General features: G+C 38.3%; 1 protein-coding gene across 11 annotated transcripts in view; it reads left to right on the top strand.

Annotated features, from left to right (window-relative positions):
- CLOCK (clock circadian regulator) overlaps positions 1-21,580 on the top strand; it is a 68,364-nt gene that overhangs the window by 365 nt on the left and 46,419 nt on the right. For 4 of the 11 annotated variants that reach the window (XM_032110095.1, XM_032110099.1, XM_032110101.1 and 1 more), the window contains exons 2-3: positions 9,931-10,030; positions 12,107-12,193. The gene's annotated coding sequence lies outside the window, so the exon portion shown is untranslated. Of the gene's footprint in view, positions 1-410; positions 432-9,930; positions 10,031-12,106; positions 12,194-21,580 lie in introns of those variants that run through there. The other 7 variants (XM_032110096.1, XM_032110104.1, XM_032110102.1 and 4 more) reach the window with 5 other exon arrangements.

The following is a 21,580-nucleotide window of genomic DNA, read 5'->3' as shown; positions in this document are numbered from 1 at the left end:
GCTCGCGGGGCACCCGCTAGGCCCGGTGACCCACTTTGCTCCTGTCACAACTCCCGGGCGCGTCGGGAGCGCTGCCCGCCTGGCCCCGCGCCCGCGAACCGGGCAGGGCGGGCGCGGGACTCCCCGGCATCCACAGGGCCGGGCCGCGCCGGACCGAGCAGAGCTGCGGGCGGCACCTCCCCCCGCGGCCCGTCCGCCGCCGCTCCATGGGGCGGCTCGTCCCGCGGGCGCCGGGGGGACCCGCCTGCCCCCGCCGCCCCACGCGCGGGGGAGGTTTCCGCGGCGGCGCTGCGGAGCGCGGGTGTTTACACGGCGGACGGGCGGCGGTCGGTGCTCGCTCGGCCCCGGGCCCTCCCCGCGGCGGGACAGCTCTGCGGGGCCTCGGGCTCCGGGCGGTGGCGAGAGCGTGCCCGGCGCTCTCCCTGCGGCAGGTGGGCTGGAGCTGCGGGGCTGCGTATGCACTTCGTAGGCTTTTTTTTTTTTTCACCTTTTTTTTTAGTTCCGATAACTTTATTGCGATAACTGCAGCGTGTTCACGCTCGTAAAACCTGAGGGATTCTTACTAGCCCCCAGCCCTTTTTCGAGTTACTGCGGCCTTAAAGTCAGTGTGTTAAATACTCCGTGCATGCGGGTGTGAAATACGACCAGCGAGGGACTAGAAATCCGTGGTACTTCAGTTTTGTGTTTGGGTTAAGGTGGATCAGGATTTCTGGTTGGTTTCACTTTCAAGTTCTAGCTACTTTAGGCCTCGATATAAATTGGAAATGGTTTTTTTTTCCATGAAGAGGAGTGTTTGTGAACTAATGAAACGTATTTGCAATGAGAATTTTGTAAGGCTGTTGTTTTCATGTGCTGGTAAGCATTAACCTACCAAGAAGCACAGGGAAAGTCAGGTATGGTTTTGGCTGGAATATGAAATGGCAGGTAGAGGTGGAGTGGCTGATCGTAGAACCTGATCCTCTAAATCCTTAAAGTATTTTTTCTTAAATGACTTCTTAAATGACTGGTTGACGAGCAGTGCTTTTGGTGGCAGTATTGACTTGACCTGGCCTGCCTCTTCCTTGCTTCAGCTGCACCAGCACAATGGTTCTTGGAGTTGTGTCCCCTAACTAGCTTGAGGAAATGATCCAGGTTAAAATTAACTACTGTTTTTGTGTTGGTTTTTTTTTTTTTTCTTTTTAATGTGGTTATATTTAACCTGTATAATTTCTCTGGGTAACAGGTGTGTCAGGAGGCAAGAGGACTGTTTAAGCAAATACCCTAGCGAAAGAAGTACTTGAGAAATACATCTTGACTGTGGTAGTCCTGGCAAAGTTCAGTATGAGCAGTTGCAGTTGTTTCACAATGTTCAGTTTTACAGAAATAATATTAACTTTGTTTATAATTATCTGTGGGATTTGGGCCTGTTACTTGAAATTGGACAGAATTTGATTGTTGTAATTGAGGGATTCTACTTGAAAGTAACTCTGCTTTTTAATTTAACTATTATTAATTTTCATACATATCCACTTAAGATACTTCCTCAAACTTGTTACAGACACTGCTTTCAGATTACCAGACATAATGTATTTGGTTTAGGTTCTTTTTGTAGAATATGACAACTTGTCTGAGAATTTTGTTGGTAAGGCAAGGGTTACTGCTTCTTAACAAGCAATTCAAACAGGGAAAAAAACCCCAAACTTCCGGGTTGATATTTAATAGTTTAAGGTGCCATTCAGCCATGTCTTGTTTTTTATTTCTTCCGCTTCATGTTCTTACATGGAAAAGCTTAACACATTCAGGCAAAATAAAAGAATGTGAGGAAAGCAGAGCGTTTTCATTACTAATGCTCTTCTAAGGACCCCAAAACCTCTGCTGTAGGTAACTTTACTCTCTTTGTACTAAGCAATTTAAAAACTGAGTGGTAATTTAATTTGTAGTGTTAGTTAATTAGCTTCTTAGTATAGAATTTCACAGAAGTCATGAATCTTTGTGGTTGGATTGGTCTTGCAAAAGAAATTGCTGCTTTTAAGAGCTTTGAGCTTTTGCTTTTTTCCCCCCTGTATTTTAAATTTCTGCAAAAAGGTGAAGATACAAACTAGTAGTAGAGTTATTGCCCCCCACCTTCTCCACATGTTCTTTATATGAAATGTTTTTATCAACTTGGAAAGTTGTGAATTTTTTATTAAAAACCAATAAACTTGTGTTGAAAATAGTTGTGAATCAAAAATGCAGTTTTCTTCACTAGGTAATTTCCTTATTTGAAACAGCTCCTTTTTTATCTATGCTTTCCTTTAGGAGGTACATATAATTTGTTGTCAGTGCCTCATGGTTTCAACTTAGTTTAATAGATGAAGACTATGGATAGCTCTCCTCTAAGAATAGAAAATTAGTATCCTAATACAGTTTTAAATACAAGATATCATTCAGAAGAAGTGGAATTACAGCTGAAAAATGCCTTTTCATCACCTTGTAATGAGTTCGTTTTTCTTGAGGCAAAGACTTTGGTAGATCTCTGAAGTAAAGAAAAGTTCACTTTAGTGTTTTAGCCTTTTTAAAGTACTAGCTTCCCTATGAACACTGGAATACTGTAAAGGCCAAATGAGAAAGCAGATGCGGAACTGTTTCTGAGGATTGGTGATATTAGCAGGTAGTGGCATAGCAAAGTCAGTAGTGGTTGTTCCTACCATTCTTACTTTCTGTTTATTTACTTTGCAAAGTATTTTTAACCTTTCACTGTTCATGAGCTGCTTCACCCCTGAAGGGGTGGCACAAGACCAGGAGGGTCACCAGGCTTTTGGGAGAACAGTAGCTGTTTTACAGTAGCTTTATCTTTAGAGGAGAAAAAAAGTGTGAGACTACAGACAGTGACCAAACCATTCAGCTGTTTCTCTCATCTTAAGCTAATGCTGAATTATTGTTAGTAATATTGGCATTATTATTTTGGAGCCAATGGTCTTTCAGAATAAAAAGACGTGTTGGAAGCACCAACTTCTTAGCAGAATCTCAAATGAAAGATTCCAGTGTCTCTCTGTAATTCTGGCTCAAGCAAGTTTGGCTATATCTGTTAGGAAGGTACCTCATTCACCTCCACCACCTTCTGTGGGTGGTCCATGTGGGGAAAGGAACTTACTAGTATGGTTGGTTGTTTTGTTAACTCAGTGGGAATCTGTAATAATATGAAACTCTGTCAGACATTACACTGTTTATTTGTTGTAGGACTTAAAAGATGTGAAATGCAAAATCATGGAAGAGAAAGGAGACTCAGGGTTCATGCAGCTGTGTGCTGCCCTGAAGGATTGAATTCTCTATCCCTATTGCTGCCACAAAATTCCTTTGTCATGTAAAAGCCACTTTAATTTTGGCATACCTCACGCCTGAGTGTTTAAATTTATAGTCTTAATGTTCTCTTACCATACTTTTTGTGTATATTATAAATTCTTTTTTATAGCCACTTTTAGAATATATAATCATATACATAAAACGTTTTGGTCCTCTGTGGTTGTCATATATTTAATATTATGTGGAAGCAACAAAGCTTCACAGATTCTTTCAGCAGTTTAGATCTGCACACTTTGGACTCTTTCCAACAGTTAGATTTTGTTATTAAAATCAGTGAATTAGTTTTCTTATTGTGTACTGATGTTCTGAGAAACATTGCTGAGTATATTATGAAATTATCATTAGTAGTATTAATATTTTATTAAATATAGATCCTTAAAAATTAGTTATATATATGAGATTCAAGACTGATAATGACTTATATTTAGAGACTGATGCTTTTGAAGTTTAGTAGATACTATGGGCATTCCTCATATTCATGATAAAAATGTAGCCAAATTAGGCATAAATGTGGCTACTTCAATGCTTTGTTCCTAAAACTGTGTGTTTGATAATCTCAGGGTATGTGAGAAGGCTTCAGTTTTGAGGCTAATGTCATTTTACCGATAATGACAGCTTGGTACTACAAGATAAACGGCGTTAGACTATTATGTTTTTTTAGAATAGAAGAGAATACTTCTTGGAGTAAGACAGATCCAATTAAAGTGGAATTTTAAAATAAATGTATGTGATGTCATTTTTCTATAGAGGTCCTTCTAGAGTTCCATTAAAAAGGATGTTTGCAGGTACCTCTGAGATGGTTTTTGATGTATGTTATTTTGGTATATGGCCAGATCCATAAAATAATATAGAGGAGTAAAAATAGATTTAGATGGATTTTGTGTGTCCAGCCTCAAATAAAATTTGTAGCCATGTTAGAGGTTTCTGGGTTTTCACTAGTGAAGTTTTCCAAAGCTGAACATTGAAGTTTTGTTCTCATTCACATCTTCCAGAATCTTATCACAACTGAGCATCTTGGCTTCTAAATCTATTTACTATTCATAAATTAGGCAATCTGTAAATTAGGCCTTCACTTGTTCAAAGGCATGTTCAAACCACACCTCAGGCACACCTATGGAATTGGACTTGGACCAAAACCCTGTGGTGACTCTCCCTTTTGCTCAGGAGCACAAAGGAGTAAGGAGGAAGAGGTTTTGTTCATGTCTCCTTTAAAAAATAGAAACTCCCAAAATAAAAAACAAACCAACAAAACTCCAAAGCCTAGAACCTCACTTTTCCTTGCAGACAAGATGACTAAAGTCTAATTGGGCTAAAGAGCTATACTAGGCCAGTTGTTTTCTTGGAGGAAAAGGAGATGATACATATATACACCTGTATTCTGGCCTGTGTTCTATTTAAAATTTTGAATGCCATTACGAACTGGAAACCATGATTTGTGTCTCGTGTTTGCTGCCCTTCTGCCTAGAGAGGCATGCATACTGCTGGTGCTGCTCTGTCCAGCAAAGCTTTGCTTTTTATCTTTGCTTCCATATTCTGAAAATTGCCACTGAAGTGAGAAGTTAGGAGTTGATGCATCTTCCCAATGTGATGCAGAGCCTGCTGAGAGATTATGGTTTAAACACCATTTGGCAGAGTAGAGATTGGCTTTCCACTTTCTGTGTTCCAGGTTAGTATGCTGTAACCCGGTGCTGCTGGACAAAATGAGAGCACATCTTTTCCCCTGCTGGCATGTTAAAAGAATATATTACTCCTGCTTTGTTGGGAAAAGCTTAGCTATGTGTATGACAAGGACAGGGACCAGGATTGTGACTACAATCTTACCTGTGCCCTAGGCCTTCAGAAACAGGTGAAGGCAAAATACTGTGTTCACTGGTTACTTACACAGTTTGCATCTCTATTAACTTTTGTAAAAGTCTTGCTGAGTGATACAACTCTCCCTGGCTTTGGTACTTAAGAATTGTAGATCCTTTTGTATGGAATCCCCTTTTTGTGCCCTGTTTTAGTGAAGACTGTACTGCTTTGGTGTTGTGCTGCCTATTACAGCCAGAGCAGGCAGCAGAAGTTGCTAACCACATTGCATGGTAGTGGTCTTGCTGTGGGACACTTAGAAAAGGAGGAATACCTGGGAATGGGGTGATCATCCAGCATGATGTCAGAATTTTAAGTGCTTTATAGTAGGGAATAGTATTGCTAATGACCTCATCTACAAGATGTTTTTAGCTTGTAGCTCCACAAGTTTGTGAGCGTATCTCCATTGCTTGCAGAAGAATGATCCCACATCCCGTAAGCGTGTCATCGTCTGCCGAACTGGTAGATCTCCAGAAAGTTTCAGCACTTTCTTCATTGGGGCAAGTATTTGTGAACATAGAGGAGCCAGGCTGGACTGTAAGAAGTGGCTCTTGTAGGAGGTTAATATGTTAGTTTCCTAATGTGCATTAGAAACACTGAGGAAATATATATTTTTACATCTTAAATTATGATCTTAATGAGAGTATGAGATACTAAGCTGCCTAAAAAAAAGATACTTCAAAATACATTAATACAGCTAATTTAGTATTTCAAATTCTGAGAATCCTGCTGGTGTTATAAATAAAACATAAGTCTCCATTTTTACATTTGAATAAAATTTTTAATGAAATAGTAAAGAATAGTTTCTGGCATTTAAGGGCATTTGAAGTGTTTGGTGGCTATTGCATTGCATGTTAAATGCAATTTCAGCAACTGCTTGTTGAGGTTTGGCTATTACTGACGTGCACCCTGGCAGAATAATGTTCTAGGAGTTTAGTGGTTGCTGTTGAGAGATGGTTGTGAATACAGAGAAGGTAAACTCCTGCTGGTGTGCTAAGGTAGAAGGTATGTAATTTTTCAGTTTACTAGAGACATGTTAAAGGTTTGGATTTTCATCAGTCATCCAAAAGCCTCAAGATACATTAGGAGAAAAAACCTGTCTTGTTTCATGTGGTAACTTTCCCAGTCCATAGTTTCCCAAAGCTTTGTTTGAAACCTATGTATGAAGTGTAAAAAGATAAATCAAAAAATATTTTGCCACAATCTGCTTATTTCTCTTGGCTCAGTAAACAACTAAGAAATTTTCCTCGATTAAAAGCTGTAGGGAGTTACCTTTTTTTAAGCCTGATTTCCTAAGAAAATGTGATTTATGCTTTTTCCTTGTTTTCTCTCATTCCTTCCTTACATATTCACCAGTAGCTTTTGAAATAGTTGACCAGTTGTAGCCATGTTTGTAGGAGGGATGGAAATTGCAGACTGTAATGTTACCACAGGTTTTGGGAAAATAGGCAAGCTGGGTAGAGAAAAATGTGTCATTGCCTGCTCTTGAGAGCAAGATAATGCAATGGGTTTTTGGTACTGACCTGTTTTTTTTAGCATGCAGTAAGTCTGTGTTGGATAGGAGAGCGGGAGTTGTGTGTGTCATCAGGGCTTGAGGAGACAGGAGGAACATTAGGCTGTTTTGGAAAGGGATCGGGACCAACAATACTGTAGTGTGATATTATGGCAAAATAATAATAATAATAATACTGTCTTTCAGTATAAGAACAAAAGACAGTGTTTCCCAAGTCAGATTTCCAGTAAGCTCACTCCTCTGTCTTGTGACACGGAGTTACTGGTTGAAAAGCAGGAGCTGAACTTATGTCTAGAATGGCATTTCTCGTCTTCTTTCCTGTCTGGCCTGTATTTGCAGTACCTATTTAGCATGATAAACAGCAGACTGAAATCTTCCTTTTTATGTTCAACTTGAAGATTTTTATCAAGTCTCAATAGAGAAATATCTCCTGCTGGTTGGTTTAGAAAAACTCAAAAACTTAGTAATGGTAAAAGTGAAGAAAACTTTATTAGCTTGTGCTGCTTTCATTTCTAGAGAATTCTCTGCTGTATAATATGAAATATACCTGTCAAGCCTTTAGTGACCAGCATAATCTTAACAAGTTGTAATTTATTGATTTCAAGTGTTAAAATAGTTCATTTTTAGAATATCATAGCAGACTGCAAAATCGGTGGTTTTGGCTTGTGCTTATTTTAAAGTAGGTTTCATAGTAACAACAAATACTCTAAAGGAAACTGGATTTTCCTCTACTGTGAGTAGAAAAGCAAGTAGCAGCATGAATCACAGCTTCCAAGAACTGTCAGAATAGGAATGCAGATGCTCTCTTACACACACACACACACACACACACACACTTTCCTGTCAGTTTTAATGTAGTAATGTGATTTAATAAAGTTTTCTTGCCATCCACAGCAGCAACATCCATTGTATGTAACCAAGCTACTACTAGTAGTTGTGTGTTTAGAGCTATGGTTTGGAGCTAGTACGGTAGTTCCACTGATAGTTCTCTAACATCTCAGCAATTTTACATGTAATATATTTTTCTGGAAATGTTCATGTTGTTAAAATGTTCTACTTCATTTTTTTATATAGTCTTTTTTTCCAGCTCAGAAGCTTTAGCTAAACATTTTGTGCTGCCCTAAAGCTTTTAATGATGTTTCATGGAAAATAAGATAGAGTTTCAGCCTTGAGAAGCTTGTGATCTGAATTTTACTGACATAGAAAATGAGGAGAATGACCTCAGAAATGGGGACAAGGATTCAAATTAATAAGCGAGTTATAGTGAGTGAATTAAAGTTTCATTTCTAAGAACATAAGATAGATCAGCAACAAGTAATATGGAGAATATAGAAGCAAAAGACAGCATAAAGCAAGTCCAAATAATACAGGGATTTGGAGGAAAAGAAGCAAAATATTTTACAGGATCTGGAAAGCATAGTGAAATCAGAAAAGCAGTCTGAATCAAGAGGAAGAATAACTAGAAGGTTTTTAGAAATAGGGCAGGAAAAAGAGCTGTAGAAACTTACAAATTATGTTGATGGGTTTAGCTCTTCTGAAGAGAAAAATGAGACAGGAAAAGGATTTGAGTATATGCTGTTTTGATCAGTTTGGCAGGGAGGTTAGGACATAAATTCTAGTACGAAGATTTTTTTTTTTAACTCGTTAAGAAATTTAGCTGTCACTTGAACTTGCTTTTAAAATGAGTGGCAAAACAACAGACAGCTGTGCCTGAAAATTTCATCTCAGGCATTCCTGTTGCTCTGTCACTATCTTCTATTACACACAGTTTTTCTACAAGCTGGAGGATTTCATATGAATTTCAGTACAATTGAGGGTGCGACTATGAAGTTTTTAACATCAGTGGTGATTGACATACTATCATTTTATCTAAGTCAAAAAGATCACAAACTTTTTTCACTAAAATAACTGAAATTGCTTTTCCAAATTATTTTAGGTAAATTTGTAGTGCCTTTATATAGACATTTAGATTTATGGTTGATTCAGATTGATATACATTAAACTTCGTGTTGCCAACATAAGAAATGAAAAATAATCTTTCATAAACTGGGATAGATTTTTTTTTAAATGCACCTAGACTTCCTGCCCTGTAGAATATAGTTTATCATTTCTTATCTATATACTGGTATTTGATTCAAAACATTGATTTCTAACATTAGAGTATTTCATTTGACTACGTAGAAAAATAGATATGTAGGTGATAATGGTCTGCATTTCTTATCCCATTAGATTTGGCAGTAGATCTTCCTCAAACTTTGGCATTCTTCCTCAGTTTGACAGCGTCTTCTTTCTGTTATATGTACTGGGGGACAAGGTGGTAAAGAGCGGGTTTAGAAGTTACTTTGTGTTGGTTATATTATGTCAAAGGAAATCCACCTATCCTTGCATACAGTGGAAGGGAATAGATTTATGTATGCCTTAAAGGATATGCTTTGCCATGTGGGAGTGCTGAATAGAAAATATCAACAGTGGGTAACTAGCAGGAGATTTTCCAGCAGGATTGTCATGAGTTAGGTGATATTACCGAGTTGGTGCATGTGTATTTAAAACACAGTACGGTGTGTAGGAATACAGAATTTCTGATCTGTAGCAGGTGGGGAGCTATTTCTTCGTTGAATGAATATTTGTGTATAGAAATCTCTGTTGTATAGTTAGCTTTTGCTCAGCATATCTTACTGAAATTATTTTTTTATTAGCGAGGGGAGTTTGATTAGTGAGTGGAGGGAGTCTTGTGCTGTTGCATGCCATGTTTTCTGAGAGTTTCAGGTTGTGTTCTGAGGTAGCTCACGTGTCCTGTTTGAACTGTAGTACACACAGTTAAGATTTTATTGATGCATTTTCTTTCCAGAAGTTTGCATAGTGTATTATTGATGATCTGCAAGGTCATAATATAATCCAAAGCAATTGTAATGCAATAATTGTAATATTAATGCTTTGTAGACATCGTTACGTCTGTAAATTTTATGTTACCATTGGGATATTGCATTTGTCTCATATTTGTTTGGATTTCAGACAGCGCCAGAGCTACATAAAAGGTGGTATCCAATGCTGAAGTTCTCCTTAATGAGTATTTACTTCACTATGTTGAATAGAGGAATTGGAAAGTAAAATTGTGGACAATTTAAGGATGCATATAAAATGACTGAAATGGCAGGAGAGAAAACAGAAATAATCAAGGGCTCATCCCCGGAAGTTGTTTTGAACAGAATAACTTTTATTAAACTGTGGGTTTTTCTGTTGTTTTTCAGAAGATTGTGCCAAAGAAGACTTACTCAGATGACATCACATTTGGACTACTAATGCTACCCACCCACTCTACAAGGCACAATGTATTTCTAGGTAATTTAAGTAAGTATGTAGATTCTATTGCTACTAGAACAGTAATGCTTTAAACAGAAACATCTATTTTCAACCTCAGGCAAGGTAGACATTCCACTTCAATTTGATATTCAAATTAATGGTGTGTGTGGGCAAGAATAAACTTCAAATAAGCTTTTTATAAGCATATATCCTGTACACTGGAGCGTGGAATGAAACAACTGAACTGTACCTGAGCTGCCTTGGAAACTAGAAGGAAGAAAACCCAGACCTTATGAAGGCACTGTCCCCAGCCATGCAGTGTGCTAATGTGGCCCTGTGGTTTCTGGAGGCTAAACTAATATCTCTCCCAGGGTTGTGTTGTGGTGACTGAGCAGATGTACTGCCATGCTCACTGCTTTTCTTAGTGGTTTTTGTTTGTTTGTTTGTTTGTTTTGGATTTTTTTTTTGCAGATGCTTTTGTTAAAGTTGAGATTACTTAATACCCCATTCATGTAAGGATATAGAAGAAGAATGCATCTTACTGGGTTCAAGTATCAATATCTCTGTTCACATGTCACCTTTTTTATGAAAGGGTTGCTTCTCCCCACTTCCTTGACTGGGCACTGTGTACTGTCCAGCTGAGGATAGGCCAGGAGGTGCAGATTTTCATCTTTGCAAGATTTGTCCATGTTGTATCTTGCAGTAAGATTACTGGTTGCTTTGTGCATCACATGGAGGGAAGCACAGAACAGCAGGGTAGTTTGCTTATGGTTCATCTTTTGAGCAACAAAGGGGTTTTGATTCAATGTATCATGAGGATCATGGCCATGGCCCTCTGTAGGTTCCATAAATGTGTTTTTATGTTTCATCTTTCTAAGGAGGTGTTATTTTTCAGATTTTGTGTTGTTTTTTGACTGGCTCAAAACATACACTTTTATACTGGGTCAAAAAAAACCCCAAGAAATTGATCTATTTTTGTGGATCAGACATTGTTCCAATCTTGCTGCAGCAGGATTATTTTTTCTTGCTGGCAGAAAACCTTCCTGTATTCCTGGTAGCTTATAATGCATTGGAGGTGCTTGGTCATGCATGAAGTTTGGTCATGAATGGAATTACAGGTAGCAGTGCTTGCAGTTAATGATGCTTGACACTTTCTATTCCAGAACCCTGGTTTTAGTTGCTTATAATTTAGTAAGACTTAAATCTCTGTGTTATATGTCTCCTTCACCTAAAATTCAACCAAACATCAGCTTGTGTCAAGAGAATGAGTTGAGAGGGAAGAACATACTGTTTTCTTGATGCAAAATGCAGTGACAATCTTGCCACTGGAAAAATAAAGCACCTGCATATGCTGGAGCAAGCACTCAAGTTTTTAGGAGAAACAAATTGTTATGCTGCAGTATCAGCCTGCTTTTTTTCTGCTATCCCACTTACATTAGGCAGCATGATAGATTTCTGAAAATACGTTTTGTACCAGTTCAGTGAATTTCCTAAAACCATTTCTTCTGTCCAAATCAGATGAGGTAGATCTATTCCAAATCCTTTTAGTCATGAGCAGACAGAGCTACTGAGCATGTTGTAGCTGGACTGTGAGAAGTAAACAGGTCTAATCTCCTCCACTCCATTGTAGTGTCAGGTACAAACATTTGAGTAAGAAGATTTTCTTCTGTACTCTTTGTGCTTTTCCTTAACCCTATCACCCATCTACTGTTGATTTGGTCCTTCAGATTCTGCTTCAGCAGTATATTTCCATAAGTGTTGTCCATTTTTTCATTCAATTTTTCTCTATTCTTTGCTTTTTCTCTTTATTTCTACTCTTATTTTCACAACACATCGTAATAAAATTGATGATTTTGAGCAATGCAGGCTGTGTGTGGTTAAAAGTTATGAAATACTTCTTTTTGAGCATCCTGAAAACCTCTGTGTGTTGTGCATCTATGGTGTTGCTTTTCAAGTGACATTTTTAGAACATGAAGACCATATTTCTTCTGAAATGGAAAGGCAATATACTTTAAATTTTCAAATTATGTGCATGTGAAAGTTTGTATAGTGTTTTTCTTAAAAGACAATTTTAAGACAATTCTCTAAAGAGAACTGATTTTTTTTGTTTTCATCTAAATTTAGCAAATGTAGAGAGAAGCCCATTCTTTCATTTGCAAAATCTTCTGGAAATTTATTTGGATGTTGTATACTGAATGTCAGTGAAACTAGGTGAGTCTGAGTATTTTGGTTATTCTAAGGAACTAATGAATTGATTGTATGTGAAAAAAAAGATTAAAAAATCCTGTTTGTAACTTACAGTTCTAGGAGAAACTCTGGCATATAACCTAAAATCTAGAGGACTAAATTATTAAATAAATAACATAGCCAAGAGAAAAAAGGGCAGAGATTAAGCAATGTATTCCTGGCTTTACATCTAAGGTAAAAAGCTGTGTATACACCAAATATATTTTATCTAGTGTTTCTTTAATGAAATTCTTGCATTCCATAAATTGCTTGATTAGCTTCCTGTAGTATTTCTGTGTTCCTGTGGTTGTTCTCCGAGATGATGTTTAGAACCGGGCTGATTTCAGTCTTACAGTAGACTAATATTCCCATGTCATTAATCTGATTTTTCTCAATTCCCATAGTTGGTTACCACTGGATTTAGAAATCAATTTGAGTCATTGCAGTATACCCGTGATTACCTTTATCCCTTTTAAATTTTGTTTGAGTTAGGGCAAGTTAAATCACAGTAGTAGTGCTTACAAATGTGACTCAGACTGTACTATCTGAATTTCCAGGGGAAAAACAATACTGACACCTCTGTCTGAAAGTTCAGAGATGCAAGAATATTTATTTTTCCCTTACTGTATTTAATAGCATAGGTAATAGGAGGAAATGAATGAATGAATAAATGAGAGAAAGGCTGAAAGAAATAAGGTAGAAAGAAGAAGAGAAATAAAATATTTGAAGTGAGAAAACAGGGCATAAAAGATGAAGTAAATAAGCAAAGAAAAAAGAAATGAAGCCTAAGGAATAGGGATATTTTGATTTATGTCTTCTGCTGCATTCTGGCACAGGAGAAATAAATTTTTTGTAGAAGCCAGTAAATGGTATTTTATAATTTTTTTTTTAATTGTGAGGCATTTTGAAGAATGCTTACAGAATTTTTCTAAAGCCTTTCAGTGCCATCAAGTATTCTCTTTTGTGACATGACATCTCTGTTGATTAGTCCGGTTTGAAAAGGTAGGGTGTAACTCCAATATATACATTACAGTTGTGATTTGGATGATTAAAACTGCTTTGGAGGAAATCTCACTGTTGTCTCCCCGTATCATGTACTTGCTCAATGTGTTTGAACTCCATGTCTTTCTCAGAAGACTAGTCTGTGAGTTCTGCTGAAGGTGCAGAGTGCTCTTCTGTCTCTACTGGGGACATAGAGTTCTGCATCAATCATGAAATTCCTGGAAAAATTTGAATGGTCCATGTGATAGTGATGTTTGCTGCTGGAGACCAGATGAAATCTAATCCGAAATAAACCCTCTTGAACAGCTAGCATGGGAGTGTCAGCACCAGCTGCTTTGATCTACTGATCCATTTCTACGGTTTCACATTACTTTCTAATGGGGACAGAGTCATAATTGTTCACATTGGTTATAGGTCAGTAGATGAGGGCAGTGAATCTCTAAGATCTGTGTATCTCTGCTACAAATCCAGCCATAAGTTTGGGTGCTGATTTTGAAAAATTTTGAAGTGCCAAGAATATTTTTTTTCAATTTTGTTAATATAAACTGTCAGTGAATACTGGTTTTTTCAATTTTGTTAATATAAACTGTCAATAAATACTATAAATGACGGAAGTTCAAACGACTAAATCGTAACTGCCTTTTGTAATTCTGATTGATTAGTTTGGGTTTTTGCCATGTTTATATTTTTAAATTGTTAAATAGAGGAGTCTTCCGGTTTCTTTCATTTTAAAATTTTGGTATGGAACTCTAAAATATGTATGCTTCCCACCCCAAATGTTTTGCTTGAACTGTTCATCTGCATTGACAAAAACCCCAAGGCCAGTGTTTTATGGCAGCCATTAAGTAAGAACAAGACAAAAACCGAAAAAGTGATGGTCTTCGCAGGTGTTTGCAGTTATTACTCTTTCTCGTGCCTTAGCTGTCACGAATCATGACAGACTTTTTTTTTTTTTTTGCCTGGAATGAGTTCCTTGGTTGTTAAGGTTTTGAAAATCTAAGTAATATTTAGGTGCTGGTGTTAAATAATTTTATTTCTACATAGCAGTTGAAAGAGTCCTTTCCATCTGCCCTGTTTAATTTTAAGTTCAGAGTTTCCCAAGAATTTTGCATTCTTAATGGTAGCATAATATCCCACATATCTATGCCAGTGATTAGGACTAAATTCAGTTATGTTTCTTGTTTATTAGATCTTTGCAGAATCTAAATCTTGGCTTTCAGCATTTTTTCCAGAAAATTTCTGAGATTCAGTTAAGATTTCTGTTGATAAGGAGGTTTAAACCTACAGCCTTTTAATATAATCATTAAAATCTTCCCAAAACTACTAAGGTTGTAACAGCACAAGTAGCAGCAACATTTTGAAACTGTTTGAAAAAAAATCACTGGCTTTAATAAAAACAATAAAGTTATTTGCAGTATTATTTAATTTGTTCAAAATTGAGATATAAGCCTCAATTTAAAATGAAGAAAAATGTCGAGAGTCAAAATGTGAGTTGTAAGCCAGTAAGTTAGGAAGATTCCATTATTTTAAGTAATCTTGCCTTAAAACTATTTCACTGTTATGTTGAAGTGCTAAGTTTGTTTATTTTTTTAATGTGTTTGGTATAAGTAAATGGTTTCAAGCTGTAATGTGTGCTTAAATACAATACAGCTGTTTTCATTACCCTGTTAGCATGTGGCCTTAATGTAAAATTCATGTTAGTTTCAGGATTTCCTGTGAATATTGATAATTTTTGGTATCCCATTGCTCAGTACCAGTGTTTAATAGGCCACTAGCAAGATCCTAGGTCTTTGAAACCATTCTCGCAATATGGTGAGCAGAAGGGAGTTAAATAAAACCTGATTGTCATTTTCATTTTTGATAGCTGATACATTAATTGTAAATGGAAATAGCTATAATGCTTTTATAAATATTTCTTAATGTTGCTTTTAGGGACTTAAGTGCTGGATGATCTAAGTCAGGTTTTGTTAATTAAGTGGGAAAAGAGCCTATGAGGGATAGAACCATCCACTGTGAAGGGGCCTCGGTCCCAGCAGTGAAGGTCTCTGATGGTGGGGGTGACTGCCAGAGTGGCTCCTGGATGGTCAGGCAGGGAACTTTCCTTAACATTGGGATCTCAAGAGTGCAAAGACTTTGAGGTGCAGGAAATAAGCACTCAGAAACATGTATCTTGGTACATAGAAATCATGTGGTCTGATCATTCTGTGAAAGAAAAACTTGTGAATTGTAAAAGATAAAAATTAAAAAACTGAGGAAGAGAGTTTAAAGTCACACAAATGTAGCAAGTGTGGTCCTAAGTAGTTGATAGGATTTTTTGTTGAGTATTCTAGAAGGTAAAAAGGACAAATAGTTCTCACAGAAATAACTTTGAGTATTCATTTGAAACTTTGTAGGGTTTATATAGGGTGCCAGGATAGAATCTGAATTTCCAAAAGTACAAAAATGAGCTGAATTGTGACCTGCTCCCCCCCCAATCTAATCTTGAAAATTCTTGTCGTAAAACTTGTAGCTGCAAAGTTTATAAGAGCTTGGTGTAGAATTTCCTGATACATTTTGTCTTTCAGTCAGTATCATGATCTTAAAATATTTTTTAAAGAATGGGAGATATATGACAGAACTTTGCTATAAACATTGAATTAGTCTGCAAGGTATTGAAAGCCTTCATTATAAAAATTCCCAGTGCCTGAAGAGTAATATTCTCATCATAATTAATCAACTTAATTTACAATTAAATTGACTATACCCAACATTTTGAAGATCATACTCATATATGAGAAGACGGAATTTGTTGTTTGTCTTTTGCTGTTTCTCTGGTGACCCTCAGAAGGTGATTTCAGTTGGTTTTCTGGACTTAGCACAAGCTCTGAAAGTTTCAGAGGAGTGTATGCTTCTACTGCTCAAGAATAAAGAAAAAGTGAGAAAATTTGTTATCTACATAAATAGATAATGTTTTAGAAACACAGACTGTTAAAAAATGTTAAATGTTACAGTGTTACTTCAGACTGTAATTTTTCTTTGAGCTTTGTTTCCTGAACATTCAGAAATTCCGTTGTGTTCAGTGCTCCAATGTTTGAATTAAGTAAAGATACTCTTCCTTTATTTCCATTTAAGTATATATAGAGAATGATTACAATAAAATTAAATTAAATTTGGAGTTGATTTTGTATACTTTTTTCCTATTGCTGCATGGCTGTTTCTGTTTAGTTCATGCAGCACTATCTCTTTTGTTACATTAATGTATCATCTTTCCCACCTGAACAAGTCCAATGACTGACTAAATGCTGGCTGATTCCATTTCCTTCGGAATCTTGCTTGTAGCAGGGGCAAAGGGATACTTAGCATCTGTGCCCAAAGTGGTTACAAAGTGTTTTGCCAAAAGATCCTAGGGACAAGAAAAGTGAACTTGTTTTGTCTTGGTTTTATTCATTCTTTATCTGAAACAAGAGTTATTTCCTCTCTGTATCAGTTGCAAAATTCTTCTGGTTTGTTAATTTTTTGGGGGTTGTGTTTTTGTTTTGTTTGGGTTGGTTGGTTGGTTTTTTTTGGGGGGGGAGGGGTGTCCCCTTTCCCTGTTAAGGCACTTCTTGCCTTTGTAATAGGAAGTGCTTGTTCTTTATCTCAGGTCTTGCAATCACTGTAATTCCCGTTGAGCCCACATTCTTCTGTTGAAAGTTCTGACAAAAGAGTAATTCTAGTGTTTTCTTTAGTGAAATTAAAATTTGGAATTCTGTAAGTATAATGTTGGGGTTTTATTTACGGTAGAAGCTTGTTTTTTCAATTACAGGTAGTTGTATTAAGGGATAAACTGTAGGATCTGGCAGACAGTAGAATTCTAGAAAATTAAGTTCTTCTGTTAAAGCTTGTTAACGGTAGGAATATAATAGTAAGCATGCTAATACAAAAATGTATTTTGCCATATTTTTTGGATAGAATCATAGAAAGGCTTGGTTTGGAAAAGACCTTAAAGATCATCCAGTTCCAATCCCTCTCCCCCATGAGCAGGGAATGCCATTCACTAGATTGGGTTGCTCAGGGTCACATCCAGCTTGGCTTCGAACACTTCCAGGGATGGGGCATCCACAACTTCTCTGGACAACCTGTTCCAGTGCCTCAGCACCCTCTGAATAGAGAATTTCTTCCTAATATCTCATTTAAACCTTTACTGTTTCAGTTTCAAACTGTTCCTCCGTATTCTGTAATTGTCTGCTTGTGTAAAAAGTTGCTCTCCCTCTTTTTAAAAAGCTCCCTTCTAGTACTGGAAGGCTGCAGTGAGGTTTCTCTGGGGCCTTCTCTGCTTCAGGGTGAAGAACCCCAGCTCTCTCAGCCTGTCTTCTTAGGAGAGGTGCTCCAGTCTTCCGATCATCTTCATGGCCTCCTCTGGGCCTGCTCTAGCAGGTCCATGTCTTTCTTGTGTTGAGGATCTGAGAGCTGGATGCAGTCACCCCTTGTCACTGGCCTTCATCTGGACATAGAGTCATTGACCACAACTCTCTGGCTGTGTCCATCCATCCAGTTCATTTTCCCTCCAATAGTCCACCATTCAAACCTATGTCTCTCCAATTTGGCGAAAGGGATGTTGTGTGGGACCATATCAAAGGCCTTACAGAAGTCTAGTTAGATGACATTGTTTGGTCTTAACCTCGTCAGCTGTTGCACCATCACAGAAGGTCTCCAGATTGGTCAGGCATGATTTGCCCTTTGTAAAGCTGTGCTGGCTGTCTCTGATCACCTGCTTGTGTTGTATGTGCCTTAAAATTGCTTCCATGATCTTCCCAGACACAGAGTGAGGTTCCTTGTTCTGTGGTTCCCTGGATCTTCCTTTCTCCATTTTTTAAAAAATAGGACTGATGTTTCTGTTTTTCCAGTCAACAGGGTTTTTGTCTGACTGCCATGGCTTTTAAAATATGATGGAGAGTGGCATGGCAACATCATCTCATCAGGTCCCATAGGCTTGTGGCTATTCAGTTTCATCAAGTGGTCCCAAACCTGCGCTTCTCTTACAGTGGAAATACACTGAAATGACCATCCCCTAGTGCTTCCCATGTTCTGTTTTGTTCTTTTTTTTGGCTACCTCATTCATTTTCCTTTTGTTACCACTTTGTGGTCTCCAAAATGATTTGCAGGACTTCTGGGGAAAGTGGTGGGTGGAGGTAGAGGGGAAGAGGAGGAGCTGCTTGTTCGGTAATTTTTGACTTGGACTACACTTCAGTGTTGAAGCTTAAAATTTTCCAACTCTCTCATTTTATGGAAATGTGAAGTCTCACTTCTTTCTTTTTGAAGATGCTTTCCAGTGAAGTGCACTGCCTACTCCATTTTTCAGGCAGGCAAACAGTCCACTCTTCAAAAAAGCTTTATAGAATAATTTAGCTGTGCATGAGTCACCCATGCTGGGAAATTTAGGCGTCAGAAACAGTGCCACAGCTGCACAAATCATGGATTGTGCAATCAACTTGTGAAAAATAAGGTGATGACTAGCACTAAATATTTTTAGAAGTGTTTTACTTACATACATGCATTTCTACATGATAATTAAGTTTCAGATAAAATACTAACTTTCTGAAACACCTGTCACATGTTCTTGGGTGTTGCTGCTAGCAACTGTCATCGTTTTTAAAAAGTTATGTCCATTTGGTATACCTGTACAATTCTAAGTGTTACAAATAGCTACTGGTTGTATAAATCACTCGTCAAATTTTCTTAGTTTCAGGTTATTAATTTAGAGGAATATCCTTGTATAAGTATCTGTACTGAGGATCAGCCTAAAACCATCCAAGTTGATGCTAATTAACATGCTATTTGATAGATAGTTTGACAGCTAAGCAACACATCAGGTGTACATATTTACATTTTGCTTGAGATTCCCATTGATTCTAAGGCTGAGTTCTGGGTTTGTTTTCATATCCAGAAGCTGATCCATGAGTCTGGATCACTATATAAAAATAAGCCGCATTCTGCCCAGAAGCTTTTTGTCATGGATTGCCATATGAGATGAAACAGTGCATGGGAGAGTAAAGATGTTTCATTTAAATACGAAGCAGGCTTCTCAAGTAGTAGCTACAATGCTCATTTCTTTGAGCACAAATTTGAATCTCATTTTTCCTAATTTTGTTCCCTGGTTGTAATTTAACATGTGGTGTAGGTCAGCATGAAATGGCACTGTTGCCAAAAGATATATAACCTGTGATTTGCTGCTTCCCCTTCCCCTGTGCCAACACAGCTTTTGAGCAGTCAAATGGCGAAACAAATGTAGTTGATTTAGCTGAATGAAACAACATTTGGGTTAGTTTTGGGTTGGACCAGTTTTAGGCTCTGTCAACTGATCACATATGAACGCTAGCTGAAAAAAAGGAATTTAATATGGCCATGGAAATGAGTGGTCAGAGTAATGATCAAAGGCTAACATTATGAAAACTTCTGGCTTGATTAAGGAGATTGGTAGAAGTGCTTACTAACATAAGTAGCTGCTAGGGCATGAAGTGCCTGGTCTCTGTAGCCATGTAGTTACCTGTGTGGTCTGTGTGTGTATTGCTCTTGCTATCTTTCATGTGGTAGCTCTTCATCTGTGGACAGATTCAGAGGAAGTACTTAGTCTTACTACTCCCACATTCTAGGTAAATATCCTGACCACTTAGGAATAAGTCTTTGTCTCCTATTTAAAGAAAACCAACCAACCAAAAAAAACACCCAGAAAACAAGCAAAAAGCCCCAACAAAACAACCACCTACAAAAATCCCTTGAGTTCATTTTGTTTAGTTGTCTGGCATGGTGTGCCACTTCCCCTCTAACCCCTCCCTCACTTTTTCATGTGGGCATAACTGAGAAGCGGTAAGATGTTTCTGGATGTGCTAGATACTTGTACCTTAAAGGAGTAAGTTGATGATATAGAATAATATGATGTCCCTTAAACCTGATTTAAGACTCATAAGCTATATCCTTTGTGGACTGTAAGGGGCGAGGATGAAGCAGGGCAGCAAGTAAGATTACAGCTGTGGACTTCAGGAGAGCTAACTTTTGCCCCTTCAGGGATCTTCTTGAAGGAATCCCATGGGAGCAGGAGTCCAAGAGAGCTGGTTGATATTCAAGTATGACTTCCTCAAGGCTCAACAACAATGAGCAAGAAATTGGACAAAAGGGGCAGGAGACCTGCATGAATGAAAAAAACTCCTGTCATATTTCAAGTGTAATCAGGAAATACACAGGAGATGGAAGCAAGGTCAGACCGCTTGGAATCAATATAGAGAGTTTGTCAAAGTAGAAATAAGACAGGAAGGACCAAGACCAATCTGGAATTAAATCTGATCAAGGATGTCAAGGACAACAAGAAGGGCTTCTTCAAGCACATAACAAAAGAAAAGCCTAGGATAATGAGGGCCTGTTATTAAATGGAAGGAGACCCTGGTGACCGAGGGCACAGAGAAGGTAGAGACACTGAATGCATTCTTTGCATTGGTCTTCACTGACAAGACCAGCTCTCGGGAATATCTGACTCAGAGAACCAGGGTGAAGGAATATTGGAAGGAAGACTTTACCTTGGTCAAGGAGGATTGGGTTAGAGAACATCCACGTAAACTAGACATCAGCAAGTCCATAGGCCCTGATGGGGCCTTGCATCAAGAAGTGCTGAGAGAGCTGGGGGCGCCATAATGAGGCTGGTCATGAGAGGTTGGGGCAATCAGGAGAAGGACCTGAGAACTGGAAGAAAGCAAATGTCACCCTGGTCTTCAGAAATGGCAAAAAGGAGAACCCAGAGAGCTACTGGCCAGTCAACCTCATCCCAATCCCTGGAAAGGTGATGGAGTGTCTCATTCTGGAGGTCATCTCTATCAATGTGGGTGACAAGAAGGTGGTCAGGAGCGTGCATTCGCTAAGGGCAAATCATCCAACCTGATTGCCTTTTATGATGAAACAACTACCTGGAGAGATGAGGGGAGAGCAGTGGAATATTGTTTTACCTCAATATCAGCAAGGCTTTCAACACTGTCTCTCACAACATCCTTGTACGCAAACTCAGGAAGCATGGTCTGGTTGAGTGGACCGTGAGGTGGATTGAGAACTGGCTGACCCCAGAGAGTCGCTATCAGTGACACGGGGTCTAGTTGGAGGCCTGACACTAGTGCTGTCCCCCAAGATTCAATACTGGGAATTGTTTAACTTATTCATTAATGACTTGGATGAAGGGGCAGATGCCTCCTCAGCAAGTTTGCTGATGACACAAAGCTGGGAGGAGCAGTCCATACCCCAGAGTGCTGTGCAGCCCTTCAGAAGGGCCTCGACAGGCTGGAGAGATGGGCAGAAAGGAAATTCAGTGAAGGCAAGTTCAGGGTCCTGCACCCGGGGAGGAGTAACCCCGTGCACCAGCACAGGCTGGGG

The sequence above is a fragment of the Corvus moneduloides genome, chromosome 5 (assembly GCF_009650955.1).
Source record: "Corvus moneduloides isolate bCorMon1 chromosome 5, bCorMon1.pri, whole genome shotgun sequence".
Classification (NCBI taxonomy): Eukaryota; Metazoa; Chordata; class Aves; order Passeriformes; family Corvidae; genus Corvus; species Corvus moneduloides.
The sequence above is the reverse complement of the archived record's forward strand: the minus strand, read 5'-3'. Positions and strand labels throughout refer to the sequence as shown.